Below are 13,538 nucleotides of genomic sequence, written 5' to 3'. Positions count from 1 at the left end.
AACAAAATAAATAGGATAATAAAAGTTGCCACAACAGGGCAGCTGCCCGGCTTCATCTGTCCCCGGCCTGCTCCTCTGGGTTCCCAGAGCACCCCCACTGTCAAAGCGACCTCGCACCACCTTCGAGAAGCGGCGAAATGAGTTGAGAAGGGCGCAGGGCAGGAATATGGCAGACCTGGGACTAAAGCTCAGTTGCGACATTTTTGGGCAGTGTGACCTTGGCCAAGACACTTTGGAATCTGTGTGCTTCAGCTGCCACACCTGTGAATTTGAGGATGAACAATATGTTAACCCTCGTCCACAGGCTGCGAGCCCCAATGCGGGAAGCAGGCTACCTCTGCTCTGGTTGGCCAGTCCCTTCCCCTGGGTTTTGCCAAGAGGAATGTAAGCCCGTCAATGGGCAGGGATTGTCTCTATCTGTTGCCAAATTGTACATTCCAAGCACTTAATATAGTACTCTACACATAATAAGCGCTCAATAAATACTATTGAATGAATGAATGATCCAACAGCACTGAGAGAAAGCGGAGGCGACAAGGGCCAGCCCGGTCCCCCACCTAGCCAGTGTGGGAGTTTCATCTAGTGGGAAGGAGCGTGGCCTGGTTGATCGGAGCACAAAGGCTTCTGGGAGTCGTAGTGTGATGCTCACTCCTGACCAGCGTTCCTGTCCGCCCCCTGAACTACCAGTCCCATCTTGCCCCGCGGCGGGGCCCGAGGCCAGGGCCCAGGGCGCCGATGGCGTGGGCCACCGGGATTTAGAACGTTTTCCGATTGGGATTGATAGTAATTATGATATTTTTTCAGTACTTGCTTCCACTCCCAGTGAGGTACGGCACCGAGATCACAGAGACCCCAAACTCGGTCCAGAGCGGGAGAATTTACCACATAACCAAGCGTCAAGGCTCCATATACTGAAGGCTGGAATCTTAAATGGGGAAGGGTTTCCACAAATCCTTTGATTGGCATGAGCCCGCTCCCCGCAGGCCAGATGGCTGCCCTTGGCTCTCCCCAAGATGCTCCCACGCAAGTGAGCCCTCATTAGTACCCCGGGCTCTCTGTCGGATCACCGTAGAGCCTAGCCCTGGCACAGACCCTGTCGGGAGGGTTCTGTGGAGGCTCGAGGCCCAAAGACCTTTCATTCATTCATTCATTCATGTCATTCAGTAGTATTTATTGAGCGCTTACTAGGTGCAGAGCACTGGACTAAGCGCTTGGAATGTACAGTTCAGCAACATATAGAGACAATCCCTGTCCAATAACGGGCTCATAGTCGAGAAGGGGGAGACAGACAGCGAAGCTAAACAGAACAAAACAAAACAACAACATCAAGATAAATAGAATCATGGAGATATACACATCATTAATAAAATAAATACGGTAATAAATAATATATACAAATATACAATATTTGTACACATATAAATTTGTAATATATACAAATTTACAATATACAAATACAAGACCTCTGGGAATAGAAGTCTTATGCTTTCTTTGGACGGCAGTCACCTCAGCCTCCCTAACTCCCACCCCCGTCGTAGCCCCACGACCTGTCTTGTTGCCGATGGGGGACTGGCAGAAGACGCGGGTAGCTGATATTCAACCTGGCAAAGGGCGGCTTTTCACAGCGGTGCGGCCCCGCAACCCCCAGCCCCCGGCATTTCAGTCCATAGCCAAAATGAATTGATTCCTTTTGGTGTCTGTCCCCCAGTGGAGACTGAAAGCTCGTTGAGGCCAAGGAATGTGTCTCCTTTATTGTTGGGTTGTAATCCTGCACCTTACAAAAGCCGAATACAGTGCTCAACACACAGAATGCACTTAATGAACACGATTGATCGACCAATCCATCGATTGGTTGAGTCAAACACAATACCAAAATTCAGACTTGTAAGACAGGAAGAAAAGTCGGACAATCTACAATGATGCGAAAAGAAAGCAGCTGGATCTGGTGGAGAGAGCTGTAATTCCTGCTCTTGACTATGTCACCCTGTGGGCAAGTCGCCTCTCTGCAATTGACTTTTTGATTCATTTTTTTCTTTCTTTCTTCATCTATTTGGGTACATTAACCTCTGTCTCCGCCTCTGTACTGTGAGTTCACTGTGGGCAGGGATTGTTTCCGTTTATTGTTATAGAATACTCTCCAAAGCTCTGAGGACACTGCTTTACATACAGTGAGCACTCAATCAATGCGATTGAATGAATGAATAAATGAATGAGTGAATGAAAGAATGAAAGAATAAATGAATGAATTATCGGGCCCTCAGGTACCTCATCTGCTAAAGGAAGGGTGAAGACTGAGTCCCTTGAGGTAAGGGGTGTGTCCAACCAGATTATCTTGAATTACCCCAGCACCTAGGACAGTACCTGACACATAGCAAGCGCTTATGAAGAAATAACAGTAGAAGAAAAAACAGAGAGACCAATAAAAAAGTAGGTGCTGGGACAGGGTTCGAACTGGAAGAGAAGAAGGACTGTTTTGGACATATGTAGTTGGAAGTATCAGAGGGCCCTAGACAACATGGTCCCTGGCCTAGCCTCAGCCTTAGTTCCAGCTTTAGCCCCAACTGAGCTCTTGTTTCAGACCAGCTACTGTCTCAGTCCCAACTCTAGCCCCAGCTTTCGCCCCAGTCCCAGCCCCTGCCCCTGTCCCAGACCAAGTTCCAGCCTAAGCCCCAGGTCTATTATCAGCCTCAGCTCCTACCTCAGCCCTAGCTCAGGCCATACCCCCACTCCACTTTCAGCACCAGTCCAGCCTCAGCTCCAGATCCAGTCCCTTCTCCAGCCTCCGCCCCAGATGCAGGCTTCCAGTTCCACGTTCAGCCCCAGCCTCAGTTGCAATCCCAACTTCAGGACATCTCGAGTTTCAGCCCTAACCCCGACCCCAGCCCCAACGCCTGCTTCAACTGAAAATCCAACCTCAGCCCCAGCTCCAGCCTCGGCTCCAGCACAAGCACAAATCCCATCCCCAGCCCCAGCCCCAGATCCAGTCTCAGACATATCTTCAGCTTCTGCCCCAAATCCAGCCCCAGCCCCAATCTCAGGCCCAGCCCAAGCCACAGCCTCAACCCCATCCCCAGCAACAGCTTCAGCTCCATTCCCAGCCTCAATCCCAGCCTCATATCCAGCCTCAGCTCCAGTCCCAGTTCCAGCTCCAACCTCAGCCCCATCCCAAGCCACAGCCTCAGCCCCATCCCCATGCACAACCTCAGCCAGAGCTCCATTCCCAACCCCAACTCCAGCCCCACATCCAGCCTCGGCTTCAGCGCCAGCTCAATTCAATTCAATGTTATTTATTGAGCACCTACTGTGTGCAAATCACTGTACTAAGCACTTGAGAGAGTACAATATAACAACAAACGGACACATTCCTGCCCACAATGAGCTTACAGTCTAGAGAGGGAGACAGACACTAATATAAATCTCCTCCCCTGTTCTCTCCCCCCTCCCTTCAGGCTCGTATCTCCTCCTGCCTCCAGGACATCTCCACCTGGATGTCTGCACGCCACCTAAAACTCAACATGTCCAAAACTGAGCTCCTTATCTTCCCTCCCAATCCCTAACCTCTTCCTGACTTCCCTGTCACTGTGGATGGTATGATCATCCTTCCCGTCTCTCAAGCCCGCAACCTTGGTGTCATCCTTGACTCAGCTCTCTCATTTACCCCACACATCCAATCCGTCACCAGTGCCTGCCGGTCTCACTTTTACAATATCGCCAAGATCCGTCCTTTCCTCTCCATCCAAATGGCGACAGGCTCTCATAATTTCCTGGCTGCATTATTGTGTCAGCCTTCTCTCTGATCTCCCTTCCTCCTGTCTCTCCCCACTGCAGTCTATTCTTCATTCTGCTGCCTGGATCATCTTCCTGCAGAAACGCTCTGGGAATGTCATTCCCCTCTTCAAAAGTCTTCAGCGGTTGCCTATCAACCTCCGCACAAAACAAAAGCTTCTCAGTCTGGGCTTCAAGGCTCTCCATCACCTTGCCCCTTCCTACCTCTCCTCCCTTCTTTCTTTCAACTGCCCACCCCGCACGCTCCGCTCCTCTGCCACTCACCTCCTCACTATCCCCCGTTCACACTTATCCCACCGTCGACCTCTGGCCAAGTCCTACTGCTGTCTTGGAATACCCTCTCTCCTCACCTCTGCCAAACTAACTCTCTTCCTCTCTTCAAAGCCCTACTGAGAGCTCACCTCCTCCAAGAGGCCTTCCCAGACTGAGCTTCCCTTTTTCCCTCTGCTCCCTCTCTGCTCCCCCTTCACCTCCCTTCAGCTAGGCCCTCTTTCCCCCATCCCTCTGCTCCTCCCCCTCTCCCTTCCCCTCCCCTCAGCACTGTGCTCATTTGTATATATTTTTATTACCCTATTTATTTTGTTAATGAGGTGTACATCCCTTTGATTCTATTTATTGTGATTAAGTTGACTTGTTTTTTGTCCGTCTGTCTCCCCGATTAGACTGTAAGCCCGTCATTGGGCAGGGATTTTCTCTATCTGTTGCCGAATTGTACATTCCAAGCGCTTAGTACAGTGCTCTGCACATAGTAAGTGCTCAATAAATACTATTGAATGAATGAATAAATAAATAAACAAATAGTTGAATAAAGAAATATTTATGTGCTATGGGGATGGGAGGGAGGATGAATGAAGGAGCAAGTCAGGGAGGCACAGAAGGGAATGGGAGAAGAAGTGAGGAGGGCTTAGTCAGGGAAGGCTTCTTGGAGGGGATGTGCCAATCTGGTTGCCTGTCCAGGCTTGGGTCCAGAAAGGACAAATGACCTGTGTTCAGCTGTCCATCATTCTATCCAGTTTTCTATTGATTGAGTGAGAGCTATGCTCCCTTCCCAACCAATACACACAAACCATACACAAGAAGCAGCATGGCCTAAGTGTAAAGAGCACGGGCCTAGGAGTCAGATGACTTGGTACTAATCTCAGCTTTGCCAATTTCTTGCTGTGTGATGTTGGGCACGTCACGTAACTTCTCTGTGCCTCAGTTTCCTCAGTAAAATTGGGATTCAATACATATTCACCCTCCCACTTAGACTGTGAGCCCCATATGGAACAGGGACCATTTCTGACCCATAGTAATCTCATAACAAATACTACAGATATTATTATTAGTGTGATGGTGCTGCTGTTTTCCATGGACTCCTCTCCCTCTTCAGCTCAGCAGCCCAGCTGCTGCCACATCGAGCAGCAGCTCCTCCTTCCAAGGTTCATGCTGCAGCATGGAGTGACCCACTGGGCATACAGACCTGGGAGAACTATTCTCTCCCAGCTATCAGGTCCAGAACCAGCCCCAGCTTCAGTTCTGGGCCAAGCTTCAACTCCAGTCCCACTTCCAGTCCTAGCTCCAGCCCAAACCCTAGGCCCTTCTCAACCCTACCTCATGCCTCAGCCCCAGCTGAGACGACCTAACTATGTGTCAAACACTGTACTAAGTGCTGGAATAGATAAAAGTTAATCATGTCGGACATAGTCTCTGTCCCACATTTAGCTCACAGTCTAAATAGGAGAGAAAACAGGCATTTCATCCCCACTTTACAGTTGAGAAAACTGAGGTTTAGAGAAGGTAAGTGACTTGCCCAAGGTCACACAGCAGGCAAGTGGTGGAGCTGAGATTGTAACCTAGGTCCTCTGACCCCCAGGCCTGTGCTCTATCCACTAAGCCACACTGTTTCCCAAATTGCTGATACAGTTTCTAAATTGGACTCAGACAAAGGTTCTATTTTAGGATTTATAGGAGATTTTTAATTTAGTGCTCCAACAGTGTATTCTGTCAATTCTAAGGGTTATGTCTGTGACCTTGAATAGAATTGTCCACTAAATTGCTCTATTTTTGCCTTGTCAACTTTGTATTTCTAGATACTGGTTCTAGGTATGGACTCGACCTTGGGTTCCACCACAAGGATCTACCTTAAACTATTTAAGAGATTTCTGACTTTGTATTCTCTAAAATGCTCTGACAATAATCTCACCTTAATCCTAGGTTTACATAAACCAAAACTTAATCCTAATTTAAAAACTAACCCTAAAACTAATCTAAATCTTCATCCATCAACCTCTCAACATGATACCGAAATCTATCTCTCTTCCCCTGTTCTCTCTCCCTCCCTCCAGGCTCGCATCTCCTCCTGCCTTCAGGACATCTCCTCCTGGATGTCCTCCTGCCACCTAAAGCTCAACATGTCCAAGACTGAGCTCCTTATCTTCTCTCCCAAACCCTGTCCTCTCCCTGACTTTCCCATCACTGTGGACTGCACTACCACCCTTCTTGTCTCACAGGCCCACAACCTTGGTGTCATCCTTGACTCCGCTCTCTCATTCACCCCATATATCTAATCCATCACCAAAGCCTGCCAGTCTCACCTTCACAACATCACCAAGATCACCCTTTCCTCTCCACCCAAACTGCTACCTTGCTGGTACAATCTCTCATAATATCCTAACTGGACTACTGCATCAGCTTCCTTTCTGATCTCCCATCCTCCTGTCTCTCCTAGCTTCAGTCTGTACCTCACTCCGCTGCCTGGATTATCTTTCTGCAGAAATGCTCTGAGCATTTTACCCCTCCTCAAAAATCTCCATTGGTTCCAATCTCTCCATCACCTAGCCCCCTCTTACCTCACCTCCCTTCTCTCCTTCTACATCCCAGCCTGCACACTCTGCTTTTCTGGTGCTAACCTTCTCACTATGCCTCGTTCTCACCTATCCCGCTGTTGACCCATGGCCCATGTTCTACCTCTGGCCTGGAATGCCCTCCTTCCTCAAATCCACCAAACAATCCCACTTTCCTCCTTCAAAGCCCTACTGAAGGCTCACCTCCTCCAGAAGGTCTTCCTAGAATAAGCCCCCCTTTTTCTCAGCTCCTCCTTCTTTCCATCATCCTGACTTGCTCCCTTGCTCTACTCCTCCACCCAACAGTACTTGTGTATATATGTACATATCTATAACTATATTGATTTATATTAATGCCTGTTTACTTGTTTTGATGTGTATATATATATATCTATAATTGTATTTATTTATATTGATGCTATTGATGCCTGTTTACCTGTTTTGATGTCTGCCTCCGCCCTTCTAGACTGTGAGCCCATTGTGGGCAGGGTTTGTCTTTGTTGCTGAATTGTACTTTCCAAGTGCTTAGTACATTGTTCTGCACACAGTAAGCACTCAAAAAATACATTTGAATGAATGAATGAATGACTAATTAACATAAGCCAACCCAATTCCAACCTTGACCTCAACTCCAAAAAAAAACCATTACCCTAAAATCTATCCCTAACATTACTCCTTACTAACAAAGGTAAATACCTAATGCAGAATAATTACCTACGGCCATTGATAAGAACGGAAAAAGAGACTAGGCACAGGCAAAATCCTGAGGAATGAATCCCCAAATCCCTGGTAGAGTTTCTATGACATTAATCCTTAGATGAGCAGGAGGTAGAATTAGAACTGTGCCCAAAGCTTAGAACAGTGCTTCACACATGGTAAGCGCTTAACAAATGGCATCATTACTATTAGATAGAACCCTACATTAGAATATGCACTGAAAAATAGAAACTAGAATAATTACCTAACCCTAATTCTATGCCTAAATCCAACTCAGACCCCAACAATAGTCTAAATCCTAAACTAAATAATAAAGCTAATTTTAACCCTAACCTAATCTTAATTCGAAACCTAATCTTAAAACTAACACTAACCCAAACTATAAACCTAAACTCTCATACTCCTCCATCCACAATCCTGAACCTCACCTTAATTATCATCTAGTATGATTTGCTAGGAGAGCCTGGAAAAAGTCATGAAATGTGCTGTTGTAACAATTGGCACAAAAATACAAATTGTCAATTCTATGGTGTTTCCAGTGATATCGTATAGATCTGAAAGCTGGACAAAACAGGCTAGAAAGAACAACTATTCTTTTGAAGTGTGGCATTGGAGAAGGCCTTTGTGAATACCATGGACTTTCTGAAAAGCAAACAAATGGATTTGGGAGCAAATTAAGCTACAGTGGTCTTTGGAAGGCCAAGTAACTCGACTTAGATTAGCCTATTTTGAACATATTATCAGGAGGACTAATTCTTTGGAGAAAACACTAATGCTAGGAAAAATCCAGGGAAAATGTGGAAGAGGCAGACCAGCAGCTAGATGGATAGAGACCATAACTATGATAATAAAAGAACTGTTAAATAGGTTGTGGATTATGGCAGAGGACAGGACTTTCTAGAGAAAATATATCCATGGAGTCACTATTAATTTGAAAAGACTTGATGGCACATAATAATAATAATGATAGTAAGGCAGAACCAGAAGAAAAAACACTCAAATGCTCTGGTAGAGGTCAATAGGCAGCTAGAAAATAAACCATTCCAAGAAAGCACAATGATAAATCCCTCATCTAGAATATTACCAAGAATCACAGAGCATCAACTTAGAAACTGGGATGCAGATCTATTTTTCAGAGTTTTCCCCAGTGCTGTGGTGCTGACCCAAATCCTGGGAACCACCCTGTAGATACTGGGATATTGACTCCAGTCCTGGGGCTCTCCCCCTCCATGTCACAGAGATGACCCAAATTCCAGGTTCCACCCTACATTTGTCGGGTTGCTGATTACTGACTTGGGATCTTACCGTGCATTCTATGCAGTTGACCCTTCCCATAGCTGCTAGAATAATGACCAAGGTCCCAGAGTTCACCTCCTAGATGCTAGGGTCCTGAGTAATTTCACAAGACCCTCCTTCAGGGGCTAGGGTAATGACCTAGATGGCCAGGGTTCTCCTACCAGGTGGTAGGATGCTGAACCATTTTCCAGTACCTCCTTCAGGTAGTGAGATGCTGGCCCATATCCTCACTGACTCATCTCTTTCATTCAACCCACATATTCAACTGGCCACCAAAACCTGTCAGTCTAACCTTCACAGCATGGCTAAAATCTGCCCTTTCCTCTCCATCCAAACTGCTCCCACAGTAATCCAAGCATTTATCCTGGCTCACCTTGATTACTGCATCAGCTTCCTTGCTGACCTCCCTGCATCCTGTCTCTCCCTACTTAACTCTGAAGTTGTCACTCTGCTGCTGCTCGTTTTTCTACAAAACCATTCAGTCCATATTTCCCCTAATATCATAGTGCCATTCCACTTAGAAATCTCATGGAATTTAGTCAGTTCAAGGAGTTGGTGATTCTGCCAATAATAATAATAATTATTATTATGGTATTTGTTAAACACTTACTATGTGCCAAGCATTGTTCTAAGTGCTGGGATAGATACAGGGTAATCAAGCTGTCCCATGTGGGCTCACACTTTTAATCCCCATTTTACAGATGAGGTAATTGAGGCACAGAGAAGTTAAGTAACTTGCCCAAGATCACACAGCTGACAAGTGGTGGATCTGGGATTAGAACCCACGTCCTCTGACTCCCAAGATTGTGCTCTTTACACTAAGCCACACTGCCAAGTACAACAGTGTTTTCTTTCTCAGAATCAAATCTGGAGGTGGGTTCTAGAGAGGAGGGTGATTTTATATGTTGGCTGGATGAATGGTGTTTTTGTTTTCTGATGTTGGTTGGCCTGCTAAAGTCCAGATAGATTCTTAGAGAAGACTTGACTAGATGATCCCACAGTAACCGTGCATGGCCCAGTGGTAAGAGCCCGGGCTTTGGAGTCAGAAGACGTGATTGTAATCAAGGCTCTGCTACTTGTCTGCTGTGTGACCTTGGGCAAGTCACTTTTCTTCTCCATGCCTCAGTTACCTCATCTGTAAAATGGGGATTAAAACTGTAAGACCCATGTGGGACAGGGACTGTCTCCAACTTGATTACCTTGTGTCTATCTCAGTGCTTAGAATAGCACCTGGCACTTAGAAAGCTCTTAACAAATACATTATTATTATTATTATCATCATTATTAATAACAGTAATAATTATCAGTACCATCTGGATTCAAGTACTGAGATGGCCATTACGCCTCTTTTCTTCTGCCATTGCATGAAAAGCAGTGTTGCCTAGTGGAAAGAACATGGGCCTAGGAGTCAGAGGATCTGAGTTCTCATTACATTTCACCAATTTTTTTCATGGTATTGGTTAAATGCTTACCACCTGCCAGGCACTATACAAAGTGCTCTAAGATACAAGATAATCAGGTTGAACATAGTCCTTATCCCATACAGGGCTTTCAGTCTTAATCCCCATTTTACAGGTGAGGTAACTGAGACATAGAAAAGTTAAAGTGATTTTCCCAAGTCACACAGCTGACAAGTGACAGAGCCAAGATTAGAACCCAGGTCCTTTGACTCCCAGGCACGGGCCCTTTCCCCTAGGTTATGCTGCTTCTCTATTGCCTAATATGTGATCCCGGGTAAGATTATTTAACTTTCTCTGGGCCTCAGTTTCCTCATCTCTAAAATGGAGATTCAATTCCTATTCAGATTGTGAGCCCTTTAAGAGAGAGATACTGTGTCCAACCTGATATAACAAATATTATTATTAATGCTATTGTTTTTTATTATTGTTATTATCTATTCAAATATTGAGAAGTAACATGGCCTAGTGGAAAGAGCTTAACAAATACCATAAAAAATGAGCAGCAGAGAGATCTGAAACTCTAATCAGCTGTATTAAATTGTGTAATAAATCTCCCAGGTTCTGCTACTTGTCTGCTGTGTGACCTTGGGCATTTTAACTTCTCAACTACCTCATCTAAAATGGGGAGTTAGACTGTCAGCCCTATGTGGGACAGGGACTGTTTCTAACCTTGTATCTACCCAGTACTTAGTACAAAGTCTGGCAAAGAGTAAGCACTTAACAAATACCATAAAAAGATGTGCAGCAGAGATCTAACTTCTAATCAGCTTCATTAAATTGTGTAATAAATCTCAGCATCAGCAAACTAGATCTCTTGCCTGTCTTCACCAAGTAATTATAATTTAGCATTATAAAAGTTAGGAGTAGCAAATGTCCTCTTTGACTTCACAGTTAGAATTTGTAGGACTATAGATGGCGCCCCTAAGGTCTTCAGAGGACATGCATGAAATCAGTAATCAAACAGTAAAATCCATTCAGATCTTTCCCTTGCAATCGGTCTCTTTAAAATACTACTTGATAGCATTCCAGTTAAATGAGCAAGAGGATATTTTTATCGCAGTCTAAAACAAGAGTTGAGCTGGGCCAGAAAACTACTGGCAGAGTGGCTGACACCTCCGAGCCTGGAGAATAAAGCAATAGTTTAGAGAACAAAATACCTATATTTTCTTTTTATGATGCAGAGAGAGCAGAGAAGAATCAACAAGAAGGCTGCCCTCATTATGGAGATCCAGAAAGGAAGGGAAATGGCTTGCTGTTGTTAAAGGACACATACTTATGAGTTTTATGTCCTAAATCTTCTACTGAGGAGTGTTTAGAGATGTGCAACTCGTTTGCTTACTGCGTGGAAGGAGGAAGTAATACAGAACGACTTCTGTATTTTTACCAAGAAAAATCTATGGATCCAACACCAGAACGATTGCAGATGTAGATGGGGCTTTCATGGCGTTGCTATGTGTGGGAGATGACTTGCCTGCATAAGACAACTTGTTTGTGCAAAACAAGTTGAGGAAATGAGTCAGACAATGCAGCCAAAGAAGCTTCTTTCTATTGGGTGTGTTTTTCTGACAATCAGTCTGGGCTAAGTTGACACCATCATGGACTTTCTGGTATTTGCTAAGCTTCCTAACTTTATTTGCCAACAGAAAGCCACCATTAGAGAAGGGTGGCTTGCCATTCTAGGCATCACAGGGGCAAATAACCTGTCCCAGAGGGAGGAAAGAGGTCTGATTTGGGATCAAGCATGTCCCAAGTATTCATTCATTCATTCATTTATTCAATCATATTTATTGAGCGCATACTGTGTGCAGAGCACTGTATTAAGTGCTTGGAAAGTACAATTAGGCAATAGAGACAAATCCCTACCCAACAACGGGCTCACAGTATAGAAGGGGGGAGACAGACAGCAAAACATAACAAAACAAGTAGACAGGCATCAATATCATCAAAATAAATAGAATTATAGATGTATACACATCATTAATAAAATAAGAGTAATAAATATGTACAAATATACACAAGTGCTGTGGGGTGAGGAGCGGGGTAGAACAGAGGGAGGGAATAGGGGTGATGGGGAGGGGAGGAGGAGCAGAGGAAAAGGGGGGCTCAGTCTGGGAAGGCCTCTTGGAGGAGGTGAGCTTTCAGTGGGCTTTGAAGGGGGGAAGTGTGCTAGTTTGGTGGATATGAGAAGGGAGGGCATTCCCAGGCTAGAGGTAGGATGTGGGTCAGGGGTCGACGGCGGAACATGTGAGAACAAGGCAAGGTGAGGAGGTTAGCAGCAGAGGAGCAGAGTGTGCGGGTTGAGCTGTAGAAGGAGTGAAGGGAGGTGAAGTAAGAGGGGGCAAGGTGATGGAGAGCTTTGAAGCCAAGAGTGAGGAGCTTTTGCTTGATACGAAGATTGATAGGCAACCACTGGAGATTTTTGAGCAGGAGGGTGACATGCCTAGAGTGCTTTGTAGGAAGATAATCTGGGCAGCCGAGTGAAGTATAGACTGAAGTGGGGAGAGACAGGAAGTTGGGAGATCAGAAAGTATGCTGATGCAGTAATCCAGTTGGGATATGATGAGTGATTGCACAAACAAGGTAGTGGTTTGGATGGAGAGGAAAGGGCAAAAGTGAAAATCATGGCTGAGTTGAGTCTCATGACCAACCATTTCTGGCTGACATTCTTAGTTGTATTTTTATATTTGTATTTGCCTTCTTGCTCCCTGATCTGCTTCCCTTTGCTAGGACAAAAGAAGGGTAGTAGTGGCAAACACCTGACTACTTAATCTCACAGATGGCTAAATGGAGGTTCCCAACAGGCCACTGGGAAGGCCTTTCCTAGTCCTTTATAAAGGGAATAGAAAATGGCTTCCTGAACCTCTTGCTCATTAGATGAACTTTTTAATAAGGATACTTACTAAGCACTTACTATGTGCCAAGCAATGTATGAAGCTCTGGGGTAGATACAAGATAATCAGGTTGTACACAGGACCTGTACTTTGCAGGGTTCACATTCTGAGAAGGAAGGAGTAAGAGCGAATTCCCCTTTTACAGATGAGGAAACTGAGACACAGAGAAATTAAGTGACTTGCCCTAAATCACACAGCAGACCAGTGGCAGAGCTGGGATTAGAACCCAGGTCCTCTAACACTCAGGCCTTTGCTCTTTCCAATAAGCCATGCTGCTTTTTTATCATACAGTGTATTTTTACTGCATATTATAGAGAATTCGGGAATGTTTTTCCTACATCATGCATCCATCTGGATAGAACATGATGTGATGTTGGAAGAAACTATGATGCACATGTCAACAGCACTGGTTAAACTGGTTAAACTTTGTCTAGTATAATGCAAATTTTCCTCAAATTTGGGGTTTCCACAGGAACCCCAAGATTTGGGGAGAAATGAGTGTACTGTGGACCATGTTTTTGTCACCAAAAAAATGGTTTTTGATAAAAATCTATCAAAAAAGT

At 45.1% G+C, this 13,538-nt stretch overlaps 1 protein-coding gene across 1 annotated transcript in view; it reads left to right on the top strand.

The window, feature by feature from the left end:
* Nucleotides 1-13,538, top strand: part of LOC103165880 (endogenous retrovirus group K member 13-1 Env polyprotein-like) — a 649,133-nt gene that overhangs the window by 291,835 nt on the left and 343,760 nt on the right. The gene's annotated exons all lie outside the window — the stretch shown is intronic.

The sequence above is a fragment of the Ornithorhynchus anatinus genome, chromosome 16 (genome assembly GCF_004115215.2).
Source record: "Ornithorhynchus anatinus isolate Pmale09 chromosome 16, mOrnAna1.pri.v4, whole genome shotgun sequence".
Classification (NCBI taxonomy): domain Eukaryota; kingdom Metazoa; phylum Chordata; class Mammalia; order Monotremata; family Ornithorhynchidae; genus Ornithorhynchus; species Ornithorhynchus anatinus.
Note: the sequence above shows the minus strand (reverse complement) of the source record. Positions and strands in the feature narration are given on the sequence as shown.